At 44.2% G+C, this 18,210-nt stretch overlaps 1 protein-coding gene across 1 annotated transcript in view; it reads left to right on the top strand.

Annotated features, from left to right (window-relative positions):
• Positions 1 to 6,111: 6,111 nt before the first annotated feature.
• Positions 6,112 to 18,210, top strand: part of fndc3ba (fibronectin type III domain containing 3Ba) — a 99,714-nt gene continuing 87,615 nt past the window's right edge. Inside the window, exon 1 of the mRNA XM_058614730.1 lies at positions 6,112 to 6,222. The gene's annotated coding sequence lies outside the window, so the exon portion shown is untranslated. The remainder of the gene's footprint in view (positions 6,223 to 18,210) is intronic.

Genomic DNA, 18,210 nt, shown 5'->3' with positions numbered 1-18,210 from the left:
GCTAAAGTGGAGGAACTAGATTTGTCGATGGAAACAATATCCATCCATTCATCTTCTACCGCTTTATCCTCCATCAAAGACAAACAGCCATTCACTCTCACACCTCTGCGGGTTCTCCGGTTTCCCATCTAATGGTGAGACTGCAGATTATAGCAAAGTTTAATAGGTTACTGTAAATAATGCACTGTATATTTTATGATGCATCGCACAAACTTCACTTAAGCTGCTGGAGCGTGTCAGGGGCTCGTCCTGTAAACACAAAATGTGTCGAACCTCCCGCCAGCTCCTTATCATAATATCTGGTTAATGTGTGACTGAGCTCATAGACGGCAGCAGAAAGCGTGTCCGTGCTCCCTGCTCGTGCTCAGTCGGCCCAGTTTTAGGACAGCGAATATTTGATTTGGGAAAGTTCAAGAAGTTTGAACAGCTTTTCACTTTGGGGCAAATGAACTCGTTTGCTCACGTTGCCCTTGCCCTCTTTTCTCAGAGGCGCGGCTCATATCAAACCAAAGATAAGTGCAGTCGGGAGTCTCGGTCGGAGTCGACCGCTCTGAATGCCCTGATTGTCCTGAGCGTGGTGCAATAGCTGGCGTCCCACCATGTTGTGATTTTGTACGCGAGCAATTTGCCTCCCGTCGAAGGTCAGAGTTGACGGGTCATTGTTTGAAATGGCAGCCGGCTCCTTTTCCACAAATGTCAGGGACAAAGTCGACGGCCAACCAGATCACGGTCCCACCTCCCTGAGTCACCGACATTCCACTGCCATGATTGCCAACTCCCACCACCCGGCCGTGGTGGTGCTGGTGCTGGTGGTGGTGACCCAGCAAGCATCATGACGTGATGCCATGAATGGAAGGAGTTCACGAAGTAGGAACACATGACATGACAAACACAGAGATTTAGATAACGTGGTCTAAAGAATCTCAGGGAAACAACTGGAAACTGATCCATCTTATCAAAGGGAGGGAAAAAAGAGCGACTCAGCCACTGGAGGGTCTTGAATTATTTGCCGCGTCTTCCTTGTCTCAGACAATTTAGTGGTACTCCAAACATGTGCTGTGGACAAAGCCCGTAAGTAAAGAGAGGGAGCAACTGGAAGCAATTCATCTTTATCACAGAGAGACAGAGTGATGGCGCTGGAGCACACAGGGGTTTTGAATCAGGCGCTTGTTTTGGACATACCACAGATGCCAGATAAATGCCAGATCAAATATTTAATATCTTTACCAAATACTGAAAATCACAGTGTGCAATGTGTCTTTGCCTGTGCTGGAGTGTGACACTAGGATGGTCGGAGAGAAGGTCGGTCAGCGCGCCGGTTTGGTCCAGACTGAAATTATAATCACAGGATGGTTTGCCATAAAAGTCAAAGGCATGCATCGGACAAATCATACTGACTTTTACAGTTCCCCTGACTTAGCTTTTGTCTCTGACCTGTGGTTTTACATTTCTGAATACGCTGAAAGCAACAGAAAGTAGGTTTTGACTTTGAAGGTAATCTTTAAAATCGTTCTGATGTTAAAGCTACAGTGTGTAACTTCTGTTGATTTTGATTATTGTTAAAAACTATTATTTCTATCCCAAAATGGACTATATCAAGCAATGCTGTCAGCCCAGGATTGAGGGAGCATTTGTGTGTATACAGCAACAGCAACTTAATGCGTTTGCATGCATGCTTAAAGTCGGATTTCAGTCGGACTAAGACAATAATCTAAATGTTGTGTAAACATCTTAGTCCGACTAAAATCGAGCTAGTCTTAGTCGGACTAAGACAATAATCTAAATGTCATGTAAACATCTTAGTCTGACTAAAATCAAGCTACTCTTAGTCGGACTAAAACAATGATCTAAATGTCACATAAACAAGTTAGTCCAACTAAAATCGCGCTAGTCTTAGTCAGACTAACATACCTGGATAATGTGATTCATAGTCCGATTACTCCTGCATGTATACGCTTAGTCGGACTGGAGTCGGACTTGGTGTTCTTTGACCCGATCCAGTTGCCATTTGTTTTTCTGTGACAGTGCCACCTACGGAGGCGGAGTCAGACGCACAAGCATGTATACTCGCACTCGCACAAGTTGTCCGATTGCCCGCCTTAGTCGGACTACGGCCTTAGCTCGATTAAACTGTGCATGTAAACGCACTGAATGTTTAAACATTTAATGAATGGACGATAAATGGTATATTTTCATTTTATTCTGCTCAGCGTGCACATAAGCATATACCGTCTATGAAGGAAAATGTGGTTTGTTTCATATCATTCCCAACTTATTAGACCTTTAAAAGGGATATAATGAACGTAGTCTCACAAAATGTACTGTAAGTGTCTTTTTTCTATAAAAAAAAGGACTTTAGCGATAGAGTCACAGCAGTTTATCGCGTCGCAATTCTTCTTGTCATGTCTTCTCCCAGACACACGTCTGCACTCATAGTATGAGCCCCTATCTATTCCAATTCAGGGCATACACACACACACACACACACACACACACCAAAGAAATAGGTGAATTGTTTGATGGTCTAAGCAGCTGAGAAATGAGAGAGACAGAGAAAGAGAGAGGGAGGCATGTCGGCACTTGTTGGTGAGCATAGGGCTTTGCGTTGACTCCTTTGAACTCAGGATGAGCCAAATTCCATCCTTGTATCTATAGGAGGAAGTGCCTCACACACACACAGGTTTGCACAGCTATCCTTTTAAGGACTGTGCATTAGCAGCCTAACGATTCAGATCTTAGCCCTAAACTTAACACAGTCCCTCAGAAATGAGGTTCTAAGAAAACTGGCCCTCACACACACACACACACACACACATGCCAGTGTAGTCATATAACTGGATCCATAAACAGACACACAACACACGTGCAGGGTCAAAAAAAAGGGAGCGAGGCAATAATTAACATATAGCAAACCACACTTATTCCACTTTCTCCTCCTCTCTGCGAGGAACATGCAGCAGTGCATATTATCATAAAGCTGGACATATTCCACTCACTTCAAAGACCGTTTGTGCATGATTACAGGGAGGACTTGCTTTAAAGGGAAGGCAAAAAAAAGGAAGAAGAAAATCAGGGAGAAAGATGGGGTAGAGAGAGAGAGAGAGGGAGAGAAAGCAGCTGGGTTGGTGGTAAACATCTGGTGGCTGTGGAGGCCTGACCCTGACATACAGGGGGAAATAGCAGCATTTGCCATTCCAAGATCTGCTCCCTCCAGATTTTTCCTCATCTACTCTCCTCCTCGGCTCTAATCTAATAAAAGTGCGTGGTTGTCTGGAAATTTCCGACGTATCCGTCAAGGTTACCCCCATCTTTGTGCTTTATCTGAGTTCACAAGGTCCGCGCAGCGAAAATACATCAACTCCCAAATGTATGCGTTCGACTGTACAAGATCTTCCTGATACTGACTTCTGCTTCTGATACTGACTTCTGCCCCCCCCTGCTTCTCTTTTTCTGTCTACATGTTCACTGTTGACACACGGACAGCAACAGACATGTACGCTCAGCTTCATCCTCCACATGAATGTAAAATACACAGCAGGTACAAACAGGTGTCACACTCGTGCCGTTAAGCGCAAAAAATGTCCCATTGAAACCCATTCAAACTGCAGTTTCTCATCTCACCTCCATTAAAGCATAAATACTATAATGTATTTTTATTATACCTGAGTGTCGAGCTGTGCTTTTGCCACCATATGCAGAAAAAAATTGCTATTTCCACTAGATGGCGCTGTCACAAGTGTTGCTGCTCATCATCGACATATCCCAGGCATTGAAAGTAATTCATATTATTTATTTTAATCTAAAAACTTGGTGGCATCATGACAAAGAAACTGGTATCTATTGCTTGCTTTTAAAAAAACAAAATTTTTTTGTGCTTAGAAGTATGAGTGTGACTTATATTAGACCCGGCCCTGAGGGTTAAATCAATATTTTATCACCGTATTGATTTAAAAACTTAAGAAAACCTGAAGCTAATACAAACACGAGGTAAACTCAAACACGCATAGATTTTACACCCAGCACTGCAGAAATGACCCCTTGATCTAGGTTTAATTCACAGAATGAGCCAAAAAAAGGACATAAAGTATAGAGTATATCACAAAATAAAGATAAAGATTCTGTAAATGGCACAGATTGTAAAAGGCTCCAGCATCAGATTAGGCAAAGTAAAGAATTAACATTTAAAGTTTATTTAATTTAACTGTATTCACTTGTTCTGCAGTTAGGGGGCTCCACAGTCTGTCTGCCTGTGCCCACTCTATTTAACCTGAGTTATATCACTGATGTGAGAGCAGGAGTTTTCTGTGTGATCCATATCGGCATTGTTGAACAAAATTGAACTGAACTTCAATTCCTCACAGGCAAACTCTCCTGCTCCAGGGTCACACTTTAGCTCGCTTAGAATTACAACAGTGGCTGTTTTCTTAGCACACTTTCTGGAATGTGTGTGTGTGTGTGTGTGCCAGCAGAGAGAAATTTAGAACTCAGGGGCAACGAGTGTATTTGGCTCCATGAGCATACAGCGAGGAAGGAGGCTGACGACTGCTGGACACAAACATGTTCATAACTGTCAGGAACCCCGCTGCTGGGGTTGGTTTTTTTGTGTGTTTTTTTAACTGCTTGTTTTTGTACCGTTTGCACTCATAATGATCTGAGCGTCCAATAAAGAAACATGAAAAATCTGCTCTTTTAATGACAAAATCATGAAAGCACCGTCATAAAGTACGACCACTCACACATTGCTCAGGCCCTTGATGCCTGTAGCTTGAGAGGTTTTTTCAGACTAATTTACCTGAAGTCAAAGTAGAAACTTGTAATTGTTCTAGAAATCATTTCGAAAATGGTTTGTCATGGTTTTTAAGTAGGTTTGTAATGAACCTATTTAAATTGCACATTTGGCACGGAGACACTTGTTGACATTAATGTCTCAACATGCCCTAAAATAATCCTCATCCACAGATGAAACTGTGCTCTGTACACACACACAGTCTCGTGTTTGTATTATAATGAAACGTGTCCTGACAATTTGCCTCAAATTCAACCTAGATTACACTTTATTATCGGCAGAAATAAGACCTTCTGTCCTTCTTTTTTGTGTGTCAGACCCTTGGACCTGTCAGCTGATGGAAGGACTTTGCTCTGTCGTCCACGTTGTTTTTTTTTTTTTAAGCAAACTTTTTAAAGTTGTGTCAAAGAAACAACTGTAGCCTCTATTTAAAGCACTCTATATGATCACTTTTAATGTAATCACGCTATCTTTACCATTGCCCGTTGACGATAATTGTTCTTTTTTTTTGTTTTTATGTTTGTTTTTTTGTCGCCAGAGCAAACAAATGTCCAGGACGAGCTGCTGGGGCAGGTCATTTATTTACTGTTGATATTCTGTGTCATCGAGAAAGATAAATATGAACTGGCTTTGGCCGGATTCAACTTTGCTTCTATTTGAACTGCTCCAAGGCTTAATTCGAATTTTTTTAGAGTAATGTGTGTTGTAATAAAACGACAAACAAAAACAATGATCTACCTTTTTAATAACGTGTATATGCTGTGTTTATGATATAACCTTTGTGCCACAGGTGTATTGTGTCTGTTGATGTGACATAATGTGTCTCTACTTTTAATGTCCACCACTTACCTGTGCATTTGCATTCTATTATTCCTTTTCTCTGTACAGCTGTGGTGTAGCTCCTTTTACCACTTTATTGTTATATTTTTTTATTCTATTCTATTCTTCTGTTGTGCGTGTATGTACATGTATGTGAATTGTACATGTGTATGTGATAACAAAGGACGTACCACAAGGAATGGCAGATAAAAGATTCAAAGAAAATCTATCTATCTATCTATCTATCTATCTATCTATCTATCTATCTATCTATCTATCTATCTATCTATCTATCTATCTATCTATCTATCCCAGCAACTAACTAACTAACTAACTAACTAACTAACTAACTCTTCTCTCTGGAGCTCTTCTGTGGTGCAGTCACTTCATTCCTCCAAACCAAACCTGGAGCGGCTCCTCTCTCTGCGTACAGTGTATTACGGTAAAGGAGGGGGGGAAAGGGGGCGGGCTCTAACCCTCCATGTGCGTCGCGTTTGATTGACATGGCGGAGTCTCCCAGTACGCGTCGCGCCTCGCCAGCAGACAGGCAAGACCCGACCCTGGGAATAAAAAAACGCGCAGCGCCGTCTGTTTGAAGATTATTTTATTGCAGCGAGGTGAGTTCTTTTACACTTTGTGTCGCGGGCTCGAACCAGGAAAAGGCACGAGAGTTCCGGAGCCGTCGATGTTGGGAAAAGTTTTAGAAGTGCGTGTTTCTCTCTCTCTCTCTCTCTCTCACTCTCTGTGTGTCTCTCCCTCTCAGTGAGTGTGTGTGTACATGTGTGCGTTTTCGTCTGTGTGTGTGTGTGTGAGAGAGTTCGGTGAGCTGAGCGCTGACGCCGGCAGTCTGGGCCACTTGGCCAGAGCAGAGGAAAAAGGACAGGAAAGCAGAGGATAAGGAGAGAGGGGGGTGAAACGAAACTTTCCCCGACTATTCTGAAACAAAAACGGACTCAGTCAGAGGGAGCGACGTTACTTCTCCGCACTGTGGTCGAGTCCGTGTCGGCCTGCTGCTCTCTGTGGTCCCGGGACCACACTTTTTCCACCAAAGAATGTCTTTTTGTCTTCAGATGGAGTGAGTGCGCAACAGGACCAAAGCGTCTTCTCTTTGACTCCCCCCCTCCCTCCCTCCCTCAAGTTGTTGTGTCGTAGCTTCTTTAAAAAACTATTTTTTATATATATTATTTATATATATATACATAAACGTATGTGTGTGTGTGTGTGTGTATAAAGCTGGGAAGGTCGTTGTGAGTGGAAGATGCTGAGGCAGTCAGATTTGACACAAGAGTGCTGTTGCGAAATCCTTGTGCGTCTTGTGCGCTGTGTGTGGGAATAATTGTTGTCGCGCTGGATCGGAGTGTGTTGCGTTATGTGCTCGTGTTTGGTTTTTCGTAGGAATCAAAGATTTGTGCGAAGCTGCAGGAAAAGTGGCGACGAAATGGGGGGGGGAAAAAGTCTCAACTCCAGCATATCCTAGCATTCCTTCCAGTCTGTCTCTCTCTCCCTCTCTCTCTCTCTCTCCCTCTCTCTCTCTCTCCCTCTCTCTCTGTCTATCAGAAACTGCTACGTGTCTGTTTGTGCAGAGAAGACAAATCTCTCTCTCTCTCTCTCCTTCTCTCCCCCTCTCTCCCTCTCTGATGCAGACGTGGAAATCAAGCATTGGTCTCCTCCTGCTGAGAACGATCGATTTTCTTACACACACACACACACACACACACACACACACACATCCCTGTGTTAAAAGTGCTGCAACTGGTGAGTAAGAGGACACAAGTGATGTGTGTGTGTGTGTGTGTGTGTGTGTGTGTGTGTGGCAGAGAGAGAGAGAGGTTAAAGATGACTCCTGCGTCTGTTTATAAGGGGGAAAAAGAAAGTTAATGACAGGACTGAGTGGCTGATTATCATGCTGTCATGATTAGTGGTGCAGGGGGATATAATTGGGGCTATGATTTTGGGAATTTCACCCCCCCCCCCCTTCTTCTTCTCTCTCACTCTCTCCCTCTTCATGCTGTGGGCTCTGGATCCAGTGGGCACATTGGAGAATATAGGCTAGGGGAAAAAATAACCTAACACTTCCACACTCACACACACACACTCAGAGAGTTTCAAGGGAGAGAGAGGAGGAGGAGGAGGAGGAGGAGGAGAAGAAGAAGAAGAAGAAGAAGAAGAAGGAGAGGAAATCTGATCCTAAATAGATGACGTCAGATGAAATTCCTTTGGTGAAAGGCTGATGTGGCCATGATTTTTTTTTTCCTCGAAAAACTGATATCCGAGTTTTTTTTTTGTTAGTGATGAGATGAGGGTGTTGTGGGATGAAGGGATTGGCTACCAGCTGAAAAAAGGTGTGTTTACAATTATGGCTGTGAAGGAATTCTCCCCGTGGTGCATGAATGGGCAATTTATTTCCCTTGCCACATGTCGGGGGGGTCATTAAAAAAAAATGTCTTGACATGGGGGGGGGGGGGCTCAGTGAGACGAGGACAAGCAGGGAGAGCATGTAAAGCTTTAATGAGGCTGGCGTCCCGTGACATGTGTTGTCTAAGCAGTTTTGTGAAACTGCTCTCCACTCGACCGGAGTTTCCCATTTTTCCAAGTCTGACTCAAACTCAGATTTCCAATGTGTCTTAAGAGGTGAGATGGGCTCTCAGATATGGGGAAGACACCGCTCCACAGCCTCGGGACGCGTCTTATTGTCTCTCCGGTTTCAGTCAGAGAAGGTCGTTGAGGCCTACAGCTCGTGTCAAGTGAGCGAAATCGCCTGCGTCTGTGTTTTTGCGTGGGTTAGTCGCGACCGCGTGCGCCCGCGTTCCTCCAAACACAGGATGAATGAGGCTTATATCACAGAACGCTGTTCTCTGGACGCTAAGCCTCTTTGGCTTCAACATTTATACACTTTAAGAATGTAAACAAAGCTCATAGTCGGGCTTTGAACCCGTTATGAAAGCTCCCCTCCCCCCGTTGTGTTGTCATGAGCCTTAAAACAAAGTGTGGATGAATTATCCATTATTTAAATGACAGAATTTACATTTTTTTGTAAGTGCTTTTGTGGCAGAATGTGGTGCCAAAGGATATAATCCATACCAGCATAAAGAGAGCAGGGCTTTAAGCCTCTTTCACAGTAAACTGAGTGTGTATAACTGTTTATAGACTTTAGTGAGGTGAAAGTAGGTAGCCATTGTTGCTCTTTGCCTCTCTGAATAACTCTTTTATGTAAGTGAACGACCTGAGTTTTGTAACCACACAGGTACAACAACAACGGGGCGTCATTGTTTACACTCGCTCTGCCCTGTGACGTCCCCACTTGCTTTCATTGATCCAACTTAATTAGTTTGTCAGTTTGTTTTAAATTCAGTCTGAGTGTTTGAGAGACGACAGAAATAACATGGGTTTTTTTTGAACATGTCTAGCATTGATGGGACTGATTGTGTTTTGGTGTAAAAGTGTTGGATGATTTCCCTCTTAGTAATCTGAGAGATTATCAGTGTGTTTTATATGCACGTTAAAAGTCAGATTTTAGTCGGACTAAGACAATTTCTTTTTTAATGTCATGTAAACACATTAGTCCGACTAAAATCGAGCTAGTCTTAATCGGACTACGGTCGTTTTCACACCCAATGGTCTCCGCTAGACTCGTTACGAATCCGTTTGAATAACGTGTTCCCCTCCTCGCCTGAGGTGTCGCTGCATCGAGAATTGTTGAAAGAGAAGACGAACTAGGCTATTGGTGTGTTTACCCACAATGCCCTGCGTTGGAGTCCGTCGCGAACCGGACTTTCCGAGCAAGTTCTGGTGTGAATGCACCCTAATGTACATGGATAATGCGATTCATAGTCTGATTATTCGAAGTAAACGGAGATGGCGTATAAAGTGCAGTACTGTTGCCCGGAATGCGCTAGCTTACAGCGCCACCTATGGAGGCGGAGTCAGACGTACACGGCCAATGAAACCGATGTTTACTCCCGTGGTGCGTGTAAGCGTACTGAGTGAGGACTCTTTGGTGGTTCGCCGTCGGCTCAGCACATTGAGTTGTAATTGGGTCAGGGAAGGGCGATGCTAGTCAGTCCTGTGTGTGTGTGTGTGTGTGTGTGGTGTTGTCCAACACGTTATCCAAGGAAGCTAGTGTTACCGAACAGTGCTTGTGTATCGCAAACAGAAGCTGGAGCAGCGATAGAGTTACACAGACAAGACAATGCATATCCCTGGATTGTGTGTGTGTGAGAACATGTGAAAGAGAGGCAAAGAACAAGAGGAGAGCGTCGGATAAAAAACCTCGTCACGATATGTTTCCTGTTCGGGGGAAATTCACAGGATACACTCATCTTATGTCACCATTAGAGGAATTTATTGTTTGACTTGAGTCATTTCCAAGCATTATGATGAGGCAGATTCTTTTGTAGACTTAAAGAAATGATTGATTAAGCCAGAAACTTCCTGGAAATGAGGATATCAAGACAGTTGTTTATCCCCCGATAATTGCCAAGATTGTCAATACGTCCACCCCAAGAAACGATCCCACCTCTGCCGCGTCTGCACTGCGTCTGCACTGTGTCTGCAGTGTTGGTGTCAAGTCTTGCTCTCTGTCGAACCGTCTGTTTCTCCCAAGCGCAACAGGTGTGCTTCCCAGAACCGCGCCTGCCTTCGCTGTGACTGTAGCAGAGTTGCGGTCTGGCCCGAGAGAACAGGCTGCCTCTTGATTCCACTGCCTGCGATGAGAGGCGTTCTTGTCGTGGAGGCGTTCCGTTCCTCTGCCGCGAGGTCAAGGGTCTGACACCTGAAGTGTGAGAGTCGGTGTCTTGTCTCTCTCTCGCTCTCTGTCTACCGGTTTCATTCACATGCACGGTAAAGCACGTATATAGGCTCTCCTTTTTGAAAATGGGTCATGATGGAGCACAGGGGAGCTCTTACATTACCCTAATGTTTTATTTACCTTAAAAAAACGAGTGGAAAGTTCTTTAAAACTTGGGTTTCGTCTCTCTTTTTGTGTAAAAGTAGACTGGCAAAGTAAGAATTCAATTACACGGTATTATTGTCCCTACAAGGAGGAACTGGACCCAGTAAATGATGTCTTTCCCTTACTGTACCGTATTTGTGGGTGTAATGTGGCACTGTGTCATTCCTGTGTCTTCTTTCTGGTGACATAATGTATCCGTGGGGTTTCTCAGACTTCTTTAGTTGTGTCGGATCATGGTCGGCGATATCTTGTATTTGCAGGAACATTAGTTTCCCTTCATGTCACTGTGAGAGAAGGATGTGTGAAAAAAACTCCCCCCAACGTAAAGAAAATGTTACGACCTATCTCATGATAACGGCCGATGGATGCTTTCACTTTCTATTCCACGGATTCCTTCTCTCTCTTTTTCCCATATGAACCGAGGGCTTTTTGTTGAAGTATCCCAGCATCTCCTGTTTGCTTGGCACAGAGCTGTAATGTTTACCTTCTTTCTTTCTTTCTTTCTTTTTTCCCTTCCTTCTTTATTTATCTCCCTCATTCCCTGCCCTCTGCCATTCTCCAGAAAGCCGTCTCCCCCGTCTTTTGTCTGCCTTGATAATTTCCTGCATTGTTGACAGTTGATTTAGAAGCATTTTTCTATTTTAAAAGAAAGTGCAGATATGACACTGGGGGCCTCTATGAAGTTGACTGTCATCATACCTCAAATTAAATCTAAAACTGTCCAGGAACAGCTGTCCTGAATTTGTAGTAAACACAGTAGTGACCTTAAAGGCATTCAGTGTATAGTAATAGTGACAGAGTCAAGCTGCAGCTGTTTATTGTTCTTAAGGTTGCACATGTGCAGAAGTTATCCGCTTTTGAGCTGCGATATTTGATATGACGGTAAGTTTGATTTGACTCAAGTTTTTGTTATTTAGTTTGAATGTGTTCAGGTGATTCAGTCTCTCCTCTTCCTCTTTTATCTCCATCACTTTTGTCACTTTACTTTTTTTTTTTTCCTCCCAGTCTCCTCCCAGTTGTCCCACGTTGTCTGTTCTCCTCTTTTCTTCCTTTTATGCAGATGTTACCGTAATCAGCAAAAGGACATTTCTGTTCTCATTTAGTCACGTTGTGTCGTGACTCATATGATTTACACTCGAATGTGTTCAAATCTATTTAACACACTATTTGGGCCATTTTATGAAGATTATATTTAGAATTTGAACGTGATGATTTATTTTTTGTTTGTATTTCCCACATGTGACTGGCTTAGTGACAAAGTAGCGAAGTGTAGGCGTGTGATATCATTCGTCAGAACTGTCAGTGATGTAAGACAGTAGGTAAATGGTTCCACTTGATCCCATTGAAGATCAAACATTGACCACCACACCTGCTGCCTTGACGTGTGATTTGACTGACATTCCATGAAGAGAGCACCAGACTATTTAAAAAAGAAAAAAAAAAGAAAAAAATATATATATATATATATATATATATATACATTTTTATATATATATATATATATATATATATATATATATATATATATTATAACAAAGAGATTAAAATGTTTGGAATCTAGGAATTAGGCAGGTAAATTCGCGTTGGTACACGTCCCGCAGCAAAGGTGGAGTCATTCAGGAGAGTTGATGTGTGGCGCTCGGTCGCCGTGCCCTGCTCGTGCCCTTTCACACTCCCTCGAGGGCATCGTTCATAGAAATGGCTGATTAAAGAGTTGCCCATTGGTGTGTGTTTGTGTGTTTGTGTGTGTGTGGTGATTGTGCACCTGTACACACACACACACACACACGCATGCACAGCACCAACTTAACACACATGCACGAAACATGCGCTCTCACGGCGTTCACTTTACGTGCCTGCATTAGCATGCCAGGCGTGTTGGTGTTGCTTGTTGGCAGGCACATGGAAAGTTCCGCCAGTTGTTAATGGCTGTTTTTATGTCTGACTGTGAGCCTTTTCTGCTCTGTGTGTGTGTGTGTGAGTGTGTGTGTAAGGCATTTAGTTGTGATGTTAAGGGAATATATTCTGTCTCTGAGTGTCATCATCAATACTGCTGTATAAGAGTGTGTGTGTGTGTGTGTATAAAATGCACTGGGGGAACTGAATCTACAACTGCTTATATCCCTAATTATCATGTGACAGGAAGTGAAATTGGCTCTGATACACTTGACACATTTTCTAGACTAGTGAATTTGCCTCTTGTCTTTGTGCACGTTGAAGTTGCATCCACGGTTGTTTGATCCTCCGTACCTTTCACTCTTGCACACCTGCACACGGTTTATTATTAAAAAAAAAAGTTAGAAGTGCTGGTGAAAGTTTTTGGTTTGTGTTTGGAAAAACTCAACTACATTTAAAAAAAAATAAATAAATAAAAAATAAGTAAACTGTATACTGGTAAACCTTTCACACAAGGGCCGGGGCAGACGTGACTACTGAGACAAACTCATAAATGTTACCTTTTTAGCCAAATCACCTGACTGCTGTGTGATGGGCTGTCGGTGTTTTTGTTATTGTTGCGTTTGATTCAGTTAAGGGAAGATTTTTATGATTTAAGGAAAGGAAGTTCTGCGCTCTGGAATTCTTTTGACTGCTGGCTCCAGTCCCCTGTTTTCCTCCACCTCTCCCCTCCTCGCCCTCGAGCAGGACCCCCCACAAATCACTAAAACATCCCAAACACACAAACGCAGACGAGCAGGCAGAAACACACACACAAAACCACACGCACACACATCCCTGAACCAGTGTGTGAAATCCTGAGGCTGATTGAGGAGGAGGTATGTGACCTTGTGACCCTAGGCTGTGGGGAGGGGTGTTATAAATATGTGAGTGTGTGTGTGTGTGTGTCCATGTGTTTGATGTTGGGAAGCAAGTGATTGTATGTACACTTTCCATTGCCTTGCTGCTATTCTCAGAAGCGCTCTGTCCGTTTTCTTGGTCATGGATAAAACACTCTCAGCTTCCTGGACCTGCACACAAACACACTCATTAACACAGCTGTCAGTCAGTCGTCGTAGTAAACATGCATAGAACCATTCATTCATTCATTCATTCATTATTTGCTGGCTCGAGAGCTACGTGGGAGAGAAAATGTGTATGTGTGTCTCGTCTGTGAGCGAGAGGAGACGGCCTTCTCGTGTAGGTGTGACTAAACAGTCTTTCTCTCTCGGCGGAGACACACACACACACACACACACACACACACACACACACACACATGCAGACGCACCACTGAGGGACATTCAGATGATTTGTTTTATGGGCCATGAAGAAGTAAACTCAGTGGGTGGTGTGTGGGTGTGTGTGTGTGTGTGTGAGAGAGACTAGTAAGGGATGGAGTAGAATTAACTTATTGACTTGGCATCAGTGATTTAGGTAAGACTTTAGGATTGTCTGCAATTATGAAGATTTGCTTGTTTACTCCCTCTTTTTGGTCAAAGCTCAGTTATGAAATCCTTCTCCGCTCAGGGTGAGTCGATGGTGTCGTTAGTAGGTGATAACTTGGCTTGGTTTCTGTTTTTTTGGGGGATTCTTGGGAGTTGTAGTAGCGAGACGAAATGTCCGAGTTCCTAGTTCCACTCTCACAAAGCCCCAATGGCTGCCACTCAAATCAATAGTTAAAAGCCCTCTTGCTAATTTTGTAAAATGTCGCATGGTAACATTAGTTGACAGGACAACGATGCTGGTGACGTCTAACGTCTGCAGACCAGGTACGGCCAAATATGATTCCATTGATTTAGCTTATTTTTTAATCTATTAGCAATGGAATCTAACCCAGAAAAACAACAACAAAAGAAAGACAGCGCTTTATTTTACGTAGCATGCATTTAGGTCCTTACGTCGAGATTTTTCAACTTCTTAAATGTGAATATTTCCAGGTTTCTTTACTCCATATAACAAATAAATCATTACAACAAAAAATGTTTGGTTTGTAGGCAAAACAAGACATTTTCGGACATTTTATGAGCCAAACGATTACTCGATTAATCGAGAAAACAATGAGTTGCAGCCCTAGAATGCGCCGTCTCTCCTCTGCAGCCAGGCAGCACTCTTGGTGTGAGTATCAGAGCATCTTAAAACCAACAAGGCACGTTCTCTGGTAAGCGTTCACACTAATCCCTTTGAAAGTGCAACATCAATAGAGCAAATCCAGTACTTGTCACTCAAAACAGCGAGTCAGTCCCTGGTGTTTGTGGATGTCACGATTGAGCTCAGTCTGTCCAGCAAAAAAAAGTCACTGACATACTTTAAAAAATACTCAAAAGGCAGGTTTTATAACCCAGGATATAAAATGTGATTAGTCTTTGAGTTTGGTTCAGGTTGTGAACAATAATGCACGTTCTGTGATGTACATTCGGGACTCTGGGTCAGACTCGTGGGAACCGTCAGCTGAGATGTTTATTGTGGCTTGCACAGTTGAAATGTAACTCAGTTTAACCTCTAGCCAAATCACAAACAAACTCTGTTGAGTATGCATATGAGAGCGTTGGTCACGAGTAACTATATCCTGTATAATAAGTCATCTGCAGCCCTGTGGTGGTTTTGGTTTGGTGTGGAGTCTGGGCTCATCCGAGAGTGTTTCTGACCACAGTGTACGGTGACCGCCTGTACGTGTGCAGCCTATGTGCGTCGTCGGGAGTCGAAGCGTGCCCGGTGTGCGCCCAGTCGATGTTTATGCGGCTGTTTGTGTGCCCGTGTCTCTGCGCCGATGTGCGTGCTGAGGAGGAAGTGGCTGTGTTTGTTTAAACTCGGCACGCTCAGCCATGTGGGACAATTTAGCGGGAATGAGACCCCCCCCCCCCTCGAGCACACCCACTCCCCTCCCCCATCCCACACCAAAACCTTTTGAATGGGCGCCTGTCTTTTGAAAACCGTGGGGTTGTTTGGGAAGTAGAGGCAGGACTGGTGGGGGTGAGGACGAAGGAGGAGGGGAAGAATGAGGGCAGGGGAGTGCTGAGACAGGTTAAAGCTGGAAGTGGGCCAGGGGAGGGGTAGAGGAGAAGATGACAAGAGTAGAGGAGGAAGAGGAGGAGGAGGACGGCCGAGCAAGAGCACTGGAGTGTAGAAATCAGAGTGGAACTAATGTTCATTGGCAACTTGTACTTTTTCGAGCGAAAAGCGTGCAACCACGGAAGTGATGCAGTCAAAGCATGGTGAAGGTTTGTGGAACCAACTTCATTACACAGCCGTGAAGGAAAGACTAAAAGGTGGTGGTGGTGAATGAGGAAGAATAAAGATGTGAGCTGGCCCTCTGTGATGTCACGGTAGAATAATAATAGTCAGAGGCTTGTGTGAGTGAAGGGGAATCAAACAATCCAGGTGTAACCTTCATTTATTTCTTTACATCTCAAATTGCCCCAGCTTGCTCCACCCGGGGCACACTTGGGGGGCTTCATTCCTGGGTCTAATAGCGGTGAGGTTTACTGGGCCTTTGCCCCTGAGGCTGAAGTGATATAAACATTCCTGAATGCTAAATGAACCTCGATTGTTACGAGGAAGTGGACTCCTAAAACTGTTATCTCAGGTAATTCGAGTAATTGCGGAGCCGGCACCCGTGTGACGTGTGTGTGTGCCCCAGCAGCCGCTCCAACGTTTAGCCTCCCAGTGTGAGGCCAGTCTGAGCCTTGTGTGGATCCAAGGTGTCGGAGAGGGGTTGGCCGTGAGCTGTCCTCAGGCTCCAAAGCTCCTCTCTTTGGCCTGCAATTGTGTCGGAGGAAGGACGGAAGAGAGGGATGAGAGAGGGCAAGAAGCGATAAGGAGGGAGGACAAAAGAAGAAGGAAAATCTGGAAGCTCTGTTGAGTGAGTCATGTTCATGTGCTTGTGGGAGAAAAGCCACTTCCTCAGCATTAACCACACAGAACACGTGCGTGCTCTGAAGGTGGCCCGGCATTAAGACGTTAATGGGAATCATGAAGATTGAAGGTGTTTGCAAAAAAAAAAAGGCTGGCACTGATGGTTATGGTCACGGATGAGGCTGCTGCATCAGTTTTAATGACGATTATCAGCGTGGTAGGGGGGGAGGGTTGTGTTTGCGCAGCGGCCTATAAACTGTTTTGTCGTGTGTGTGGTCACCAGCAAACCTCCCGCATCTGCGAATCAAAGGGGCTCTCAGACAGAGGAAACGAGAGAGAGTCTGGCAGCTGCCGGCTGATGTAATTGGTGGAAACGTCGGTGTCTCCGAGTGAGATAAACAATTCCGTGAAGTCACGGTGTCTCCCTGAGTTTGACTGTTTGCCTTTGTGTATGCTGTGACTCTCGCACATTCTTTCACTTTGTTGTTGTTTTTTTAGTTCTGGGGTCTCAGGTGGTGAACAGAGTGGAACAGAGATGTTCTCAGTCCTGCTTTTGTTCTTTTTCATCGTAGACAAGACAAGGAATGTGTATTGTTGGGTATTTGTGATGCCGTTTTAGGCCAGGGTCTTCGGTTTGAACCGGTAGACTTGTAGTGGTGTAGTTGGTGACTTGTGGTCAACTGTATTTTTTTTTTTTTTAAGTAATGGACAATGGGGTTGGCTGCTGTGTGACAAGACCGGGGGTCTCAAATTCAAATGACCTTAGGGCCACCGAGCATCTTGTAGCATCCTAGTGAAAAATATTATGCAGAAGCTTAAAATGATATCACTTTCTATCATGATATCGCAATGATAGATACAACAAAAAAAAGTGGTGGGCCACATGAAATGGAGGGCCTCATGTGGTCCACGGGCCGCGAGTTTGAAACCTCTGTGTTAGTCTGACTGAAACGAGACTTTTACGCCTTCATTAGATAGGACAGAAAAGTGTGGTGGGGCTCAAACCTTCTGGGGGGGCTGTAGCCAGTGGGGCCCCAGGTCTACCAACTGAGCCATCCGGTGCCCCAGGTCGGTACACAATTGTATTTGTGCTTTGATATTTTTAAGTGGATGCCACTCAGCCCCGGGAAACCCTTATTAAAGTGCTAACACTAGCCACATACTAAACTGGAAACTGACTAATATTAAGAGGCTTAAAGGGGGGGGGGCATTTTAGCACCTTGCATATACCTGGTCAAGGACAATAGTGCAGTTGAAGCGTTCTGTAATAAATAATATTTATTTTATATTAATATTTGTCCAGACGTGTAGTGTCACGGTACTTGAGTGCAAAATGAACGACAAACAAGTTCTCGACGTCCATCCCTAGACGTTTTATATATATATATATCTCTGCTCTGCTCTCCTCGCCTACATCGTGGCTACGTGGCAAACATTGGACTGTCAGGGCCTCTACTAAGGGTTTGCTGCCTGCTGGCCCTCTGCCCGGCCCCCCCCTACACACACACACACTCACAAACACACACACACACACGGCCAGCCTACAGGCGTACAGCTGCAGGAGGGAGGGCTCACTGGCAGATCTGCTGGCGCTAGCTGTGCTAACATGAAGCTAACACACTGTCTGAGCGGGAACTGCCATTAACACATAGAGTTTATTGTCAGGACTGTTTTTAAACTCGCTGCACTTGACTCTTAATTTGCTGGACTCAATTCAATATTCTCTCACTCTCTGTTTCTTCACACACACACACTGAGCCTGCTGTCTGTGGTATGACAGGCAGGACTAATGTTTGTTCTGGAGCAATAACACAATTAGAATTCCACACATTTCTCTCTCAGCACACACTCAACCTCCGGCCCC

The sequence above is a fragment of the Solea solea genome, chromosome 18 (assembly GCF_958295425.1).
Source record: "Solea solea chromosome 18, fSolSol10.1, whole genome shotgun sequence".
NCBI lineage: Eukaryota > Metazoa > Chordata > Actinopteri > Pleuronectiformes > Soleidae > Solea > Solea solea.
Note: the sequence above shows the minus strand (reverse complement) of the source record. Positions and strands in the feature narration are given on the sequence as shown.